The sequence below is a fragment of the Vicugna pacos genome, chromosome 19, assembly GCF_048564905.1.
Source record: "Vicugna pacos chromosome 19, VicPac4, whole genome shotgun sequence".
Taxonomy (NCBI): domain Eukaryota; kingdom Metazoa; phylum Chordata; class Mammalia; order Artiodactyla; family Camelidae; genus Vicugna; species Vicugna pacos.
Window position 1 is genome coordinate 31039762 of NC_133005.1, and position 18416 is coordinate 31058177.

Sequence of the window (18416 nt, forward strand, 5' to 3'; positions counted from 1 at the left end):
AACACCCTGCTTGAGACAGGAGGGAAGGGGGCAGGGCACAACCACTGAAGGAATGACAGAGCAACTGACGACAAAGTGGGCAGACCCAGGATAGTGGAGGATTCCTCTTCCAGTAGACCTCGAGACTCCTGGCACACCCACTGGCACCATGACAGTTCCCAGGCTAACTGTAAAAGGCCAAAAGGTGGGCGGGGTTCAATTCCTGGAAATCCCAGTCCCTTCCCCAATATAGTTGGAATAGTCCTCCCACTTACTAGCATATGAAATTACCCGACCCGTAAAAACTAACCAGCCCCATGCCTTGTGGCCGCTCTCCCTTCTGACTGAGACAGACCGCATTCTGTCTATGGAATGTGTATCTCTTAGGGCCCTTCGCCTTCTAAGACGGCCCACACTCTGTCTATGGACTGTGTATCTCCCTGAGTAAACTTACTTTCACTGTACTATGCCTTGCTCTTGAATTCTTTCCTACGTGAGACAAGAACCTATTCTCCAGCAACACATCCAGCAGCCGGAATGATGGTAGACAAGGTTACATCCTCTGGGAGGAAGAAGGGAAGAGTCTTCTCTGGGGAAGCTGACTAGCCCAAGAGAAAAGGCCCACTAGCATTTGGTGTTTCCCAGTGAAACAGCTGGGCCCCTGGCTGATCACCCTACTGTGATGCCCGCCTACAGACGAGCCCCACCCACACATCCAGGACTCAAAATCAGCATTTTGGTGCCTTTACTCTTAACCTGAGCCAAGAGCTAAGCATCCCTTGACATGAGAGGGGAGGTTCAAACATGAAAGACAGAGACATAAATCTAGCAATCACCCAACCAACAAACAGGGAATGCAGAGTCAAAGAAAATTGCAAGAAAATCCTAAACTCTGTTTGTGTTGGGGAAAGGGCAGGCTGCCCCAGAACATGCCTCAATGGCATATTGATTATTTTGAATTAAAGTCGAGAAACAGCTGGTGAAAAAAATATTTAAAAAACACTCTGACTCCCCTTTCCCTTTGAAAGCAGAAATACATCTCCCATGTGAAGGCATCCTATACCCTATACCAGGAGGAAAGAAAGCATCCTCATCACCAGAATCAGGGAATTCAAGCCTAAGAAAGCTTTATAAATAAACTGTTACTTATTCATTGTTCTGTTACCTTAAGCCCCTTTGATTTGTTAAATCTTCACAAATAATTGTTTCTTTGTCTAAAAATGATATATAAACAGCCTACATTGGTCACTTTGAGGGGGTCCTATTGCTATGAGATCTCCATGCTCCCAAATTAATTTTTTTCTCCTGTTAATATGTCTTGTATCAATCTAATTATGAGAGCAGCCAAAAGAACTCAAGACGGATAAAGGGAGAAATTTCTCATTCCTCGACATTGCTATCTATAAAAATTATGAAAACAAAATAGTAAGTGATTAAAAGGAACATTCAGAGAATAAGAGTTTTAAAAAAATTCAAAACATGATAGCAGAAATTTTAAAGTCCACAGATGATTACAGTATAATTTGAAGAATTCTCTGAGAGAGTAGAAGAAAACTACAAAGAAACAGCAAACAGGAGAGAAGAGGTAAGAAAATTCATGGTTCACCCAGAAGATTCAACAATGGACTGATGTAAGTTTCAGAGAAAAGAGAAAATGAGCGAAAGAAATGACCACACTAGTAGACATGATAGGAAGAAACGGGGAAACAACTTAATGCCTGTCCTTGGGAGAATAGATAAATGAACGGCAGGATCTTCATATCCTGGGATGCTACACTGCAATGAAATGTTAATCAACAGTAGCTGTGAGCGTAGATGACTCTTAAGAACAACGTGGAATGAGATGCGAGCCACAGAAGAAGGCTTCTGTGTGTGACGCCATTTCTATGATGCTCAGAAGCAAGCAAAAGTTAACAAGGTATAGTTTAGCAACACATACATACGTAGTAAAACAATAAAGCAAAGCAAATGGATTAGAAGAAAAGTCACAAAATTGGTTACGTGGCTGGTGGAGGGTAAAGGCATGAGGGTTGACCTAGGAAGGCAGGGCATGGGGTCAGAAAAAAGCACACAGGGAAGTTCCAGGTTGATAAAATCCTATTCCCTAGACTGGGTAGTGGGTTCATGGGTATTTATTTAACTACTTTACTTTATAACTTATATTACTCATATTCTTATATGAGTAATGTTTCTCTTTCTCTGTCTCTGTCTGTCTCTCACACACACATAAACAATACAAGAAAATCTCCCTGAACTGGGGATATGAGTTCCAGATTAATACAGCCTTAGAGTCCAATGCAATGAGGATAAAAAAGTCCTATGCTAAAGTAGATCTTCATGAAATTTCAGAACATGAGAGATAAAAGCAATGAGAGGAAAAACAGCTCATATATAAAAACTGAGAGTCAAATGGTGTTGGTCTTCTCATTAGCAAGACTGGAAGCAGAAGACAACAAACCTTCTGGAGTCTGAAGGAACAAGATTCTGATCTAGAATTCTAGACCCATTAAATGAGAGAGCAGAATTAAGATAAACTCAGACAAGTGAGGCCTTCAAATATTTGTCTTTCATGCATTCCTTCTCAAAATGAGAGAACCGTGCACCACCAAAAATGAGCCAGTATATCAAGAGAGAGGAAACCATGGAAACTGGGACATAGGGATTCCAAGACCTAAAAGAGACAAAAGGGAAAAAAAAGGATGCTAGTTGAGGGGAATTTCCCCCAAACAGCAGGTAGCAGGCACAGCACAGCCCAGTTTGGAGCAAGAGAAGAAAACTCCAGAAAACTTTCAGAGTTCTTCATGAAAAACATACAACTGACTGTTGCCTAATATTTAAGTGAACTGAGAACAGATTTACAGTTCTGAGCAAGTTTTAGGAATAATTACTGATTGGCACACAGAAAACCAAGCCCAAACAAAGATTCCATTTATTTACTCCAGGGAAACCCAAAAGTCATACAGGAAAGGACATGGAAATGCAATATACAGTGTGGCTCATGAGTATGTACTATTTACATAATCCTGAAAGTGCTGAATATTGATGGAACCAAAAATTATGACATAACTATACAGGGAGAATGAAGGCAGTGGAAGCATGTTTGTGGGTGAGAGTGTGTGGAATTTAAGAGAATCAAATCTGTATCTTCTGGGGTTGTAAGTAAATGCGTAATTTCTAAAGTGAAAAGAATCAACCGAAACAGCAGGATAGGGAACACTCCCCAAGTCAGTTTGTGAGGCTCTCAAACACTGAACCAGAACTATAGACTAGGACTGACTGCAGAAAATTGGAATTTACAGCTGGCTTGACTCATAAGCAGAGATGTGAAAGTTTTAATTAATATTGAGCAAGGTGAATGTAGTAGCACCAAAGTGGTCTTATTTCAGTGATGCCAAGTCGTTCTAACCTAAAAATAAAGTATTATTATAAATCATCACAACAATAGCTTAAAGGAGAAAAATCTACATGATTATCTTGATAGACACAGAAAAAGCATTTGATAAAATTCAGCACTCATTTATGTTAAAAATAATTTTAGCCAACTAAGAGAAGAAAGAAATTTCTTTAACTTGATGAAAACTTTCTACCAATAATTTATAGCAAACAGAATACTTAAATGGTGCAAGTATTAGAAACATTGCCTTTAAAATCAGGAAGATGCTGTATCCAGTCAACACGCTGTACACCTTAAATGTACACAATGATATATATCAAATATATTTCAATTAAAGAAATCAGGATATAATCTTCAAAAAAATCAGGAAGATAACAAGGGTGTCCTCTAACATCTTCATATTCAAAGACAGTAAGACAAGAAGAAAGAAATGATATAAAGATTATAAAGGGAGAAAAAACACTATCTTGTTCTAAAGGAACAAGCCTAGAATCCTAGAGCCAAATGCACAAATTTGAGAGAAGAATTAAGACAAGTTCAGACAAGACAAGTCTTAAAGAGTGTATCTTCCACACATCCTATGTTAGTTTCTCATTGCTCCTATAACACATTGTCACAAACTTAGTGGCTTGAAACAACACAAATTTATTCTCTTACATTTCTGGAGGTCTGAAATTCGTCTCACGGGGGCTGTGTTCCTTCTTGGGGCTCTAGGGAAGGACCTGTTTTCTCATCTTTTCCAGCTTCTAAAGACCATCTGCCTTCCTTGGCTTGTGGTCCCTTCTGCCACCATCAAAGCCCAACACTCCAACCTTTGCTTCCATCATCACATCATTTCTCTCTGCCTCTGTCATCATACAGCCTTCACCGTTTATAACATTTCTGTCTCCCTCTTAAAAGGACTCTTGTGATTACATTGGGCCCACGTGGATAATCCAGAAAAAAATCTCCCCATCTCAAGACCCTTAATTTAGTTACGTCTACAAAGTCCATGTTGTCATATAAGGTAACATATTCACATGATTAGGAGACTGAGACGTGGATATCTGGGATGTGGATATTCAGCCTACTGCACATCACTTCCATGCAATCATTCACAGGTTATATGATTGTTTACATAGAAAAAGACAAAAGATAATTTACAAACAGATTATAAGAAATAATCTGCAAGTTTAGCAAGGTGATTCAATTGTTTTCCCATAGTTCTGACACAAAAAGTTGGAAAATATAATTTAAAAAATATTTACAGCATTAAGAAATGATAAAGTACTTTTCAATAAATCTAGCAAAAGATGTTTAAAACCTTTATGAAGAATTATTTAAAAAATAGAAAACTCTTAAAGATGACCTAAATAAAGAGAAAAACGTATTACAAACAGGGACAGAACAACTTAGTATCATGAAGATGTCAATTCTCCAAGGATATATAGATTTTATTTCAATTACAATAAAAATCCTGACGTTTCTTTGGCGACTCAACAAGCTGATTCTAAAATGGAAATGGAAATGTACAAGAACAGGTAAGACACACAAGAAAAAGAAGAAGAAAGAGGGTGGTGAACTCATCCTAGCACACGACAAGACTTATAGTATGGTCATTAAGATACTGTGACACTGGAACAGGGGTAGATAGCTATATTACTGAACAGAATACAGAGCCCCAAAACACAGCCATAGATGGATGTCTGATATCTTCCACAGAGTCTCATTGCAGATCAATGAAGAAGGGACAGATTTTTCCAAAAATGGTGATGAGTAATTGGTTATTCATATAGGAAAGAATAAAATCAAACTGAAACTCTTTCTTGGACCAAATACAAAAATCCAAGTGAAATTCAAGAATCCAAGAAAAGAAAACTTTTAGAAGAAAGTATGAGAGCATGTCTTATGATCTAAACATTACAGCAAAGATTTAATCAACTACAAAAAGCACAGCCCATAAAGAAAAATGCACAAGTCAACATCATGAAAATTAAAAATGCCCGAGTACCAAAAGACATAATTAACGAGGTGAAAGAACAAACTACAGACTGAGAAAAAATATTTTCAATATACATCATTGACCAAGGATTCAAATCCAGAATATATAAATAACTCATAAATCAAAAATTAAAAACACTCAATAGAAAAATGAGTAAAAGATAAAGAGGTAAATCATAGAATGAAAAGCCAGAATGGCTAATAAATGCTTGAAAAGATGCTCAACCTAATTATTAATCCGGGAAATGCAAACTAAACCATAATGAGGTATCATTTCATATCCGGCAGATTGGGAAAATTAGAAAGTCTAGCAATTTCAAACGCTTGTGGCCACATGGAGAAATGGGAACCCTCCCATGCTGTTGAAATAAGCATAAACTGCTACAAGCACTGTAGAGACCAGGGAGGCACTATCTAAAAATGAAGATGCATATGTCCTTCAACCCAGCCATTTCACTCACGTGTTTATGAATCACATAGAATGGCATGGGAAAATACCTCTAGGTTCTCGCTCGTGTGCATGAGGCAGCATTTACAAGAATGTTTATTGCAACACTGTCTGCAATAATAAAAAAAAAATAGGAAACAATCCAAATGTCCATCAGCAGGACAAGGGTAAGTAAACTGTATAATCATATATTGACGATAAAAAAATATTAAAAAGTTTGAGCCAGGGAGTAGTATGTATCATGCTTCTGGAAGATCTCCATTTTTAGGTGCTTTATCTCAGTGCTTTATAAAATATGGTCCTTCCTTGGACAAGGACTGTGGGCTGGTGATCTAGTCTTCCATGAACTAAATATAGAATTGAGCTTGAGTATTTGGAAACTTTTATAGCACTTTAAGAGTGATTTTAACTTATGGTGAATCTAATCATTAAACAAATGGGGCTAGTATTTTGTACTTTATAATTCATTAAAGTTTTATTTTTTCTAGAAATAAACTCTTATTTACAAAAGTATTGCTGTGCAATGAATTGAAAACAAGCAGCCGGCAAACCATCCAAACTGGTCCTGAACAAATAGTTCGAGATTCAGGCTTGCTCTACCTTAATGACAACTAATATATATGTGATTTTTTTTCTATAATGTGTAGGGTTTTTTGTTTATTCGACATCTTGTGCTCTATTCCTAAAATAGTACTGTCCAGCCTGGTATTAGGGAATTGTTTTGTTCGGGTCTGGATATTTGCCTGGCATATAAAGATGTGGCTATCCTCTGCATGTATTTTCCCCAGAGACACATGTAAATGTAGTTGTGATTTCCTGTTGGCAAACAGCAAGTCCTTAAACTTAGAATCAGGTAGCAAGGTGGATATACAGACATGTAATAAACTGGATTGCTTTCAAAGCAATAACTTTTCCAGTTAACTATTAACCGACCAGTTTGCTTTTTTCTTCACTGTATCAGCACTAGAAAACACTAGATACGGTTTAAGGTATTTCATGGAACTTTTTACACAGCAAATGGACCAAAGGAAAGATACAATAAAACATAATCACTGTAAGAGAACAGAATCAAACCAAATCTCTTCTCCAGTGCTTGGCAGCACACTTCCTGAGAAGTTTCAGGCTGTGTGTGGTCTCCACAGCCTGCTTAATGGCCTGTGTGACAGCAGGAGCCAAGCCTACATGGGATTTTGCCTCTAAGATGCAGCACAGTAGGGACTTCTGATATGTCCAAACGTACGTTTTGGATCTCGTTTCCCCTCACCAAAAAAGTTCTTTAAAAATTGTATTTTTGAAGTCAGATTACTTACTGATTTCCGGAGTCCTCTTACACCTGCCACTTCTCACAGGAATTTTTTGAATATAATCTTTTAATCTCTCTGGAAGGCTAACAAAACATTGCCAATGCCTGCTTTTCCATCAGAAACCTGCAATTTCTTTCCATCATAATGCTTTTTAAAAAACTTTTTTATCTCTAGGTTCATTGAAAACTTTTAACTTTTAACAATTTAGCTTCTTTGCCATGCATTCTTGCTGTTTCTCATCTCATTCCTTTTATGTTTCTCAACATTCGTTTGCGTCTTTACAGGATCATCTACTTTCTCACCAGCGTGTCATTTTAGAATATTCTCAGCACTAGCATTTCACTTTGCTCTACAGTCTATTCTAAGGCTCTAAGAGGACAAACATGAGGTGGAAGGGTGAGGTGGAATGCGACAAAGCTAGTCCTTCCAGAACTTTTTACTCCCACCAGAAGTTTAAGCAGCAAACTCTCCGCCTCAATTTTTTTTTTTTTTTGGCTTCCCTAACGCAGTCCTAAACCACTGATTTTAGGGTTTAGTTAGTCTGAAATCTTGATTCCAGGGGCACCAACCAGTGAAATTATGTGATGTATCTCTCCCCCACCAGGAACACCTGGCAAACCCATAACAGGCAACTGTACTAATCGACGATTTGGGGGCTGCTCCACAAGCACATGAGGCAGGTCAGGATTCTGAGGATTTAGGCTGGGTAGGTTAAGAAATGAAACTAGAGGGGGCCAATAACGAGAATGCAGACGGGTCCTGGAACTTTCTTAGCGACACGGTTATAGGGAAAAGGGGCCGAATGAGAACAGAGTGGAAAAAATTCCCAAAGATGAGGCGAACCGATAACTGATGACTAGTTTATCCAGTAAAGCTCTGAAGTAACTCCAGCGGCTCAGTGTAGCTGTTGCAGAGGCCAAGATACGGATGAGCACGACGAGGTCCTCTAAAACCAAGTTCAAATATATGCAAATATGCGGTCAGTGCTGTGGTTGGTCGGCAGAGACGGCTCAGGGACTGAGGAGGTCAGTCCCCAAGTCGAGGCGGAGGCACTGGGTCTGCACATAGCTCGGGACGCCTCCCCGGCAGCCCACGCGAAGCCAAAGCCCAAGCCAGGGCCCCAGGACAGCTGACCGCGCAGGTCATGTGACAAGCCCAGGCTGGCTCTAATTGGCCGCCAAACCTCGCTGCTCCCGCCCACTGTTTCCCAGAAATATATTTGGAAACTACCTTTCCCAGAGGGCCTAGAGGCGCGTATTTCTTCCTGGCTGGTGGGGTCAGTGCCCGGTTTGCCCAGTGCCCGCTGGGACCTTGACAGGTGCCGGGAGGGCGAAATCTCCGGGTTTACAACATCGCGCACTCTGGAGGCGGGGGAAGTGAGCCATCCGCCCGGCCCCGCCCTTTGCGCAGAGGCCTCTGGGAAACTTACTGACCGGCCGGGGCTTGCGTCTCCCCCGGCCTTGGTGGTCGCGAGTGCGGTGGGAACTAGTGGGAAGAGAAGGGGCCTGGCGGGCCCTCGACACTGGCTCCTCCCAACCACCAGGTGGCGCTGCTCCCGAGTATCTACCCTTCCACCTCCGGGTTATCCCCAACGGGAATTTCCCTTCTACGCTGTAGTCCTGAGAATTCCAAGCTTAGCTTTCGACTAAGCAGTTTTTGGGGAAATCGGCTGAGAAATGGGGAACACTATTTCAAAAGAAACAAATGGTGACGGCCTCGAGTGAGCCTCCAGCTCTTGCTGCTCATCGGACACTTTATGAGGGTGCAGAGAATCATGGCGTCGCGCGTGTGGGGGATCCATTTTACGTCAGGACTTCCATCAGGCAGCGACTTCCGCCCTCGGGGAGCGTCTGCTGTCCCTGCAGCTTTTCTCAGAGGGACAACTGGCCCTCGTTTGGGCCACCACGACCCTTCCCTAGCCTTATTGTTTCTGCCTTGGAGGACATTCGTTCTGCCCAGCTGCAGGGGTACTGTTCGCATTTTACGGAGGGGAGAACTGCGGGTGTGGTGGATAAAGGCTGTTGCCCTGTGCAGGCAGTACAGCTAGTACTGTAGTCAGAACTCAGTACGGTCGGAACTAATTCTAATTCTTGTCCCAAACCTGTTCTGTCCACTTCGTGTGATTTTAGTCTCCTTTTCTCAGTTTTCCTGCTACTGCCTTAGGTTCAGCCTCCATCACCCCGGTTTTTCGAACAGTCTCATTCATCCTGTGTTTACTGAGACTGTGCTAAGTGCTAGGCATTGTGCTGGGTGCTGGGCACACGGTGTTGAATGGGCCAGACACGACCCCACCCTCACGGAGTTTACAGTCTAATGGGGGATGGGACCCTGGATCTTTCTGACCTCAAAAGTTGAGACCCCTAATACTCTGTCCCTGCCTCCCTTTTGGGCATTTTTACTGGCATAGACGTCTGAAAAGTTTAAGAATCTGACCTCCAAGTGCCCTTTATCTCAGATGGGTCATTTATACCTCTGAGGATATCAGATCTGGAACAGCCTTGGAGCTTTGCCCTTTCCAGAAACCGGTGACTTGTTTTTCACTCTCTGCCTGTATTTGAAGGGCCTGGAAGAAATGATAAGATGCAGAAAATCCAGGAAAGGGCCCATTTGGCCAGTGCTGTCCAATAGAACTCTCTGAGATGATTAAACTGTTCTGTAACTGCGCTGTCTGATAATAGTAATGTCTCAAGTTCTGCTTAGACAGTAGCTCCTGTCCCCTCAGTGTTCTCTGACTCTAGGCTGTTTCCAAGGCAGCTCAGCCTGAGACCACAGACCCCTGGGCTAAGTCTTAAAGGGCCCTCCAGATCCAAGCTTACCTTAGCTGCAGCTTGAGCCATTTCCAAGAACACACATCAGGATATAGACAGAAGGAATGTATATGGCTCCTGGATATGGCCAGTGCTTTTCTGATCTTGCCATCTCAGCGTCCTGCCCGGAGCCTGACCTAGAACAGACACCAGGTTAACACTGTGGATGAATGAGCTTTTCTTCTCTTCCCCAGGCTTGAGCTCTCTCAGGTACTGCGATTGGCTTCTAGAATCCCTCCGTATCATTGTGGACTAATGGCTTTTGCTGTCCAGTGAAGTTTAATGAAACCAGTATGTCATAACCACCTCCTGCATCCTGACCCTTTGTGGGTGTGCCAAGGGGCAACTTCAGAACCAGTGAGTAATAATTTCTTGGTAACATGCTGGATCCAGCAATTTTTTGGTGTTTTTTGGTGACAATCTGATTTTTTTATTTTGAAACCCTGTATACAAAATGCAGGCCCATATGGACATCTAAGGCAGCGTGGTTCTGGGGAAAGAGGACTGTTCTCACAGTCATACTGGACCTGTGACTAACAGGCTGTATGACCTTGGACAAGGTGTTCAGTGCCTCTGGGCCCTAGTTTTCTCAAACAAAAACATTAGACTCTAAGCTTCTTCCTATGGTTAATGTGAATGTTAAAAATGTTAATGTTAATGTTGAAAAATGGCTGGTCACATCTGCAGTCAACCCACATTATGAACCTTTCAGGTGATCTTTTGTCTGAATCAGGTTTATTTTCATTGTTTAGTTTTTTTTTTAACCACTTTTCACTTAACCCTTCCATTGCTAGGAAGGACCCTCTTCATTTGCTAGGTCTTCACTATTTTTTGGCTTCTTTAGATTCCAAAAAATCATGTCGGATTCCAGCCATTGAACCACCTAATCCTTTGCCCTGCCTGGAGTCTGTTAAATCCCCAGAAGTCTCAGTTCCTTGGCAAAGCACACAGTGTGTTTCTGGTCTCCCTCCTCTTCCATCCCGGCCACTTCCCACTTCCCTGGAAAAACAAATCTGAAAAACCAGTGTTTCTATTCTGGCTGTTACCCCTCTCACCACTAGATGGCACATACGTGCAAGTCATTGATCTTTGGACACAAATTTTATGTTTATTATGTATTTATTCTCCACTCCAATCCACAAAAGCTTTGAGAGGAATTATATTAAAGTACAAAATATACAAAAGGATAAAGTGAAAAGATGACGGGATTGGAGGGGATAGAGAACTAGAGAACTAATGGAAGAGATAACTCCAAGGTGACCTTAGGTCAAGGAGATGGACGCCGGCAGAGGCTTACATGGTTGGCTCCGAGCTTCTGAAGAGCCAAAGCAAAGAGGGAAACATAAGTGGTGACAAAATTCCAGATTTTTACATGAGAAAGACAAAGTAGTTGTTCAGGAGAAGCACAGCTTTTCCTGACTCTGAGAACAGAGGGTCCTGTGGGTCCTCAAAGAGAGGGCACTGGCCGACAGTGAAACAAACACAAATGGCTAAATTGCAGCTGTTTCTATGATGTCCTTCTATGCAGACCTATGGCATGCAGCTAAAGCATGATTGTGGAAAGGCGGTTCTCTGGGGTTCAAACACCGGGTTTCCAGGACAGAGTGAATTTAGTGCTGTGTGCCTTTGTATTTTCTAACAGTGAAATTTGCATGCACCCCCTCCCCATGACAGGTGGAGTTGGGGGAGAGGAAGCTCTCCTTGGAGGCTGTCATGACTAGTCTCCAAGAGGGCCCCCAATGACCCCTGCTCCTGTTTTTCAGACCCTTGTGGATTCCCTACCCACATCGTACCAGGGGGTGGTCTGTGTAACAGAATAGGACAAAAGTAATGGTATGTCACTTCTGAAATTAGGTTGTAAGAGACATTGCAGCTTCTCTCTTGGTCTCTCTATCTCTGTCTTTCTACCAGATCATTTGCTCTGGGGAAAGCTAGCTGCCCTGTCACGAGGAACCCTTTGCAGAGACCCATGTAGCTAAGAACTGAGGCCCCCTGGCAACAGCCAGCATCAGCTTGCTAGCCATGTGTGGGAGGCACCTTGGCAGCAGATCCTCCAGCCTGAATCAAGTCTTCAGATGACTGTAGCCCCAGCTGACACTTTGACTTGAAACCTTACGAGAGACTGTGAGCCAGACCATCAGGCTAAGTCAGTCCTTAACTCTGTGAGATAATGAATGTTTGTTATTTTAAGCTGCTAATTCTGGAGGTTAATTTGTTACACAGTGATACAAAATTATTTAATGGCAGCCCAAGGTGGCATCATGGATAATTTTATAAACGTGGATCAGAGACAAAATACTTCAGATGCAACGTATAGGCTTTAAATCTGGCAGACAAGGACACCATTTAGGCTGTGTCTGTGGAAAGACAGAGGTAGGGGGACCCCCATAAAATGTCTGCAAGGGAGATTTCTCTGCAGAAGGATGGTAAGGACGAGGACCTCAACTGTCCTATTCACTGTGGCATCCTCCGTGCCTAGTGCAAGGCCTGGCACATAGTAGGATTTTTATAAATCTTTCTTCAGTGAATGAATGAATGGCCATGAGTGAGTCATTCAGTTATCTGGGCGACCATCATTCATTGAGCTTCTACCATGTGCCGAGCGCATAATGTTGATTAAGTTCCATGGAACTTCTGTGTCCCGTATAGATTACATCCACCCCTCCATGCCCCTCGCATTGTGCTCTCCCTCACTGTCTTTTCTCCTTGGAATTCTTTATCACTTTATCACTTTGGTAGAGACTTGCATGCACTTTAACTTCTATGCTAAAAACTTTCTCAAGGGACTAGTTTTCCAAGGTCATATGACAAGTCATTTCTGGTCCCCATTTTTCCAATTTGAGAACCAGACTTGCTCAGGACATTGGATTTATTTTGTGCAGTTTTGTCTTGGGGCCTGCCCTATTTCTTTCTTTTTTTTTTTTTCCTTTCTTTTTGTTGAGAAATGACTTGAAATGGCTGATGCTAAGTAATGACAGTTCAATTTCCCCAAGACCACAACTATCTAGGGTCCATTTTGCCCCTTTCCTACTGACTTTGGTGCCAACGTTAACCAGATTTGACTGTCATAGGCATATCCTGGGGGTGGAGGAGAATCGAACAGCGATGTGCTTCAGACCCTTGTCCCACCAGTCTGTAAACGCACCTTTCTCCATGGCTGGCTCTGTTCCTCCTCCTCCTCTTCCTCCACCACCAGCACTGTCACCACACAGCCATTATTTATTGAGTGTCTCCAAATGCTCATCCCTGAGGTAGGCAGCTGCTACGTGCATTATTTAAATCTGTGCTGGTGACTGTGAATGCCTTGCCAATTTTGTTAGTCCAGGCCCTTTAAGGAGCAGAGACCAAACTGAGATTAACCTTGCAAGGATTTTTACTAGGGGGGAATGCCTGTGTGAAAGGAAATAGGGCAGGAACTAGAGAAGGCCAGAAGGGCTGTCAGACCCCAAGTGAAAGAGAGAGGGAGGGAAGATTGGGTGCAAATGTCCCAGACCACCCTGCAGTTTAAGGAAGAGTCAGTCTAATAAAGGTTTGGCAAAGCCATCAGTGAGTCCTTGAGCCAAAGTTAGCCAGTGAAGGAGTCCCTTCTTTCTCTGGACTGTGTCTGACTTTGTACCCCATCAAACTCAGCTGTTGGTGGGGTGCAACCCCTGGAAGGCATGGCCACTGGATTTCAAAGCACAGCGGCTGGTGTCCTCAGCTCTCTTCAGTAGGAAGTCCATGGAAAAACATTTTTGTTGCCGCCACACCAATGTTTATTCTTCTTTCTTTGTATATAACAGAAGCCTGATTTATTTGGGGGTGGCTAAGACCTGATTCTGAACAAAAAGATTTTAGTTCCCAGCCTTCCTTGCAACTTGCTCTGTGACTATATTGCATGACTCCTGGTCATGCAACTTAAATAGGAGTGTCATGAAGACCTGCCAAAAATGTGCCTTAGGGGGATCTGACACATCTGGGAGGTGCATCCTTTCTTCTCTTCCCTCTGCCTGGACTATAGACAAAATGGCTGCAGCCTTAGCAGCCACTTTGTGCCAAGAGACAGTATGTTGATAATGAAAGGACAGATGGATAGCAAGACAGATAGCAAGACTCTATGTCCCTAATGATTAGAAACCTCAAGTCATTTCTGGATTGCCCAGCTGCAGCTTTAACCCAAGAGAAAAATAAACGCTTTTGTTTAAGTCATTATCACTTTGTGTTACAAGCAGGTAAATCGAATCCTAATTGATATCGTAGCTCATCTGCACCACAGCCCTACGCGGTGGGCATACTACACCCATTTTACCGACGAGGAAAATGAATCTTAGAATGGCCAAGTGTTAGAACCTAAAATAGAGCCCAGGGCGGTGCTTATGATACTTTGAGCTGCAAGGAACAGAACAGTAGTTCTCCATCTTCTCTAAAGATAAGAATTGCCTGTGGAACTTGCTAAATTCACAGGTAGCCAGTCCTGCCCCCTGGAAATCCTCATTCAATAGGTCCAAGTTAAGGCCTGAGAAGTTATTTTATCTCCAACGAGCAGTCCAGGCTGACTTTCTCTTCAGGGAAGAGTGTGACCCCCCGTGTGAATGATGGCCAATGACAGGCAGCTCCAATAGGAAGGAGGCAGAGTTCTTCTGTGAGTATAAGAATCACGTGGGAGCTTGATGGACGCAGACTCTGGGCTCCACTTGCACAGATATGGAGTCAGGTGCTCTTTTGTGGAACTTGGCGATTTGCACATTTCAGATGCTCCCCAGGTTCCCCTGATGCCTGTGGTTCACAGAGTCCTGCTTACAGGACCATGGCTTAATGGTGAGGCACACAGGCCTGGGTGTAGGACGAACCTGGGTTTGAGTCCTGATACTGCCATTTATTGGCTGGATGACCTGTAGCTGGCTAATTAAGCCCTCTGTGTCCCAGGTTTCATCATTTTCAAACTGAAGACGATGATAATAAGGCCTACCTCACAGAGTTGTTGTGGGGATTAAATGAGGAAATTTATGTAAAGCTCCTAGCTTTGCATAAGCAAACTCTCAATAAATGGCGACTGTTACTATCATACCCCCTGCCTACGCCTTGCAAGCAGTATGGGCACAGAGTTCCGTTGCTATGGATGATTATACAAATTCCCAGGGAGCCGTGATTCGGCTGAGGCTGGTGCAGGAAGCTGGGACGCCTGTCTTCTCTCTCCAACTCCTTCTGGCCTTGGGAGTGCGTCAGCAGCTGGTGCCCATGCAGGAGTGGAGTGAAGGCCTTCTCGAACATGCCGCCAGTTTCCCCCAGCTGCCACCTCCCCACCTCTCTCCTCCTTCCCAGTCTGCCAGATATCTACACATCTACACTCAGTGACCCCATTTTCTCACTTCCCATTCCCGCTTTAAGCCACTGCCATCTGGATTCTGCTGTCACTGCTTTACTGAAGTGACTCTCAGCCAGGGCACCAGTGGCTTCCATGCTGCCAAATCCAACGGTTATTTTAAAGTCTTCATCTCATTTGACAACCCCCCCCCCCCCCGCCATGGCATTTGACCCGGTGTCTTCTTTTTTCCTTCCAGGAACTTTGCGCTTTCGACTTCCAAGACTCCACTGCTCTTTTTCTAAATCCGTGATCACTTCCTCCAGCCCTTGCTGAAACTCCCTCTGTCCTAGTCTTCACACGGCTCTATTCTCTGCCCCTTTACACCTTTATTTGCCTCTACTTCCTTTTCACTGTTCCTTTGCTTCCTCTTACCAGAACCCACTATCATTGAACTCTTGTAAGTACCAGGTGAATTATCTGCCGCCTTAGGATATCCTGGTCTAATGCAACCTCTTTCTTCCTCCCTCTACGAGATGGCTTCAATCAGGCCCAAGCAGTGTCCTCCAAAGTACTCTTCATGGGTCTTCCTAAGAGGCCAAGGAACACCCATTAAAACAGGATATGGGGTTCCTGCAGATCAGGCCCCAGTGTGACCCTGAGACATCCTTAATTGCCCCAAGTTATACTGAGGTCAGAGATGGTCACTGCAGTCTGTGCCCACCATCTGTCCCCTTAGCTCAAACTGCAAGGAGACATTCTCCTGTTTGTTACTGGTCCTTGAGGAGATAAGGAACTTGAACCAGAATGTAAATCAGTGACTTTAACAAGAAAATCTCACTGACAAAAATATACATATATATCACCTGAAGGAAATTGTGTGTTTAGAGACATAGTTGATTTGCATTCTGGTCCAAGCTCTCCCTTATGTTTTCTCAGACCAGGAAAACACAGTTCCTGGACTAGCCCTGGTGCCCAGACCACACTTTGAGTGGCATTGCTAAAGTTTAAGGAAAATGAGGTAGCTCTATGTGTGCCGATGTAGAATGATGTCTAAGATACATTGTTAAAAGGAAAAAGCATGCTGCAGAACAGAATAGTGTCTTCAGAAACAGGGATCTCTATAAAAAGGGGTGCATATGCATGCGAATCTGCTGGTACAGGCACAAAACATTTCTGGAACAAGTCCTAAGAAATTGACAGTGGCTATGTCTGGGGAGTGCAGGTGGGAGTCTGGGGTGTTGGACAGCTGGACTGTGGCTGTGTATCTGCTGCTGATTAGGTTCTTGTCTCGTCACAGAAAGAATTTAGAGACATGGAACTTAAGAAGGTAAAGTGGGGATTTATTAAGGGATGGATAGTACACTCTCAAGGGGAGGGCAGGCGGGCTCAGGTGAGCAGCTGTCCTGAGTTTCTTTGGTAAGTTGGTTATATAGAGTGTAAAAATGAATGGGTGGAATAGTCATTGGGGAGGGAAGGGTTTGGGGTCGTAGTCCCTGATTTTTATCCCAGCTCCACCTTCCCAAAGGGAGGAGGGATTTTTGTCCTTATTTAGTCTGGATTGGAAGTACCGTGGCATCGGTGCATGATGGGTACTTCTAATCTGCAAGGCTAATTTAATTGTAATGAGGACATAAGAGCAAAAGTTGTATTAGACACTGGAGATTCCTGGCTCTTCACACCTTTGTCAGCCTCTAGGGCACGTATCACCCCAAAATGTGATTGCTTATCAGCCCGGAGCTTTGTTTTTCTTTGTTTGCCCAGAGACCCCTGTTGTTTACATGATGTATGGTTTCCTGCATTTGGCCCCGTGCCCCCTCTACTCTTTTGCCCAATTCCTGCCATTTGGCCCGTGCCCCCCATTTTCTGCTCATATCTAGTTATCTGCCTGCTCTAACGTATCCAGACTGCTCTTCAGTGGGTCCCACTCAGTACAGTGGCTGGAATCTCTTCTGATGGGCCCTTCTCACACAGCTGTAAAATATTGTGAATATAAATTTTGCTGATTGAGTTTTTTTTTTGTAACTATGGTCATTTATCACTTTCATATTTAAAAACAAACTGGTTAGAGAGAATACTGATGCTCCCAGAGCCTCTGTTTACTGGCTCACAGGCCTCCTCTTTCCATTTTTCATGAACATTTCTCCCTTCTGTCCTCTGAGAACAAGGCAGTTCTCTCTGTCCTGTGCCTTGGAGCTCTTCTGCGGATGCGTTAGCAGTAAGTCAGTTTGGTCTGCAGCCCAGTGATGAAGATGGCCCAAGGGCCACGGAGCTGATTACAGTTCTAATTTACAACTATAGAGTGATTTTTCACATTGCTCATGGGCCCCTAATATCCCCCCTATTTGAGTTGGAGAGTTAGAAGGTTCTGATTTGACTGAGCTTGGTACGGGCTGTGCTCATCACAAGAACTTGGCATAATAAGTTGAATTGGGAAGTATTGGACAACAGATGTAAATGATTTCCTTCCGTTCCTTTACTCGTACACAACTGCGCATTTTCTGTCGGCTGCTGACCCTGCGCAGAATAGTGAAATGACTTATCCTAGTGCCTTCAGAATAGGAACCATTGTGACATCTAAGTGGCTTCTTTAAACTCGAGATGCCCAGACTGTGCTGTTGGAGGCTGTGTGAACCTGAGACAGTGTTCCCTGAGTCTGTTAGTTTTCAATTCAAATGCTCTGATCTGGGCCCACCTGTGTTTTGATGCAAGTTTGTTTGTTTTTTAAATTTTTGTTGTGAAATACATTTTGTCTTATTTCTGTGTAATAAAGGAGTTGGCTGGCCCTTGTCCTTGGTTCCTGGGGATAACCTCTAAATCCTTGGAATTTCCTGAGTGACAGGAATGTCTTTGTTGCTTGTAGTGGGCCATGAAGGGTTTCCATAATGACTCAGGATGGGGACAGGCTGCCAGAAAGACCAACGGTGTGATTAGAGGGTGGGGCTTTGAGCCATGTGATATCAGCTCAAGGGGCATGGCCAAGGATTCAGTCAATCATGGTTAGAGAATGAAACCCCAATAGAACTCTGGTTGTTGAAGCTTGGGTGAACTTCCCTGGTTAGCTATACTCTGTGTATTGTCACAGATCAAAAGGGTATCATGTCCCGACTCCAGAGGCAGAGAAGAATGAGTTTTGCATTTGGGACATTCCCAGACCTTGCCCTGTGTTTCTTTCTCTGACTGGTTCTGATTATTCTTTTGCTGTATAAATCTCTAATTGTAA

The 18416-nt window shown here is 43.3% G+C and overlaps 1 long non-coding RNA gene across 6 annotated transcripts in view; it reads left to right on the top strand.

The window, feature by feature from the left end:
- The first annotated feature begins 8427 nt into the window (after positions 1 to 8427).
- The window catches only part of LOC116284338 (uncharacterized), a 316577-nt gene continuing 306588 nt past the window's right edge, over positions 8428 to 18416 (top strand). For 5 of the 6 annotated variants that reach the window (XR_012061751.1, XR_012061749.1, XR_012061750.1 and 2 more), the window contains exons 1-2: positions 8739 to 9072; positions 10107 to 10269. This is a non-coding gene — a long non-coding RNA (uncharacterized lncRNA). Of the gene's footprint in view, positions 8649 to 8738; positions 9073 to 10106; positions 10270 to 18416 lie in introns of those variants that run through there. The other variant, XR_012061752.1, reaches the window with a different exon arrangement.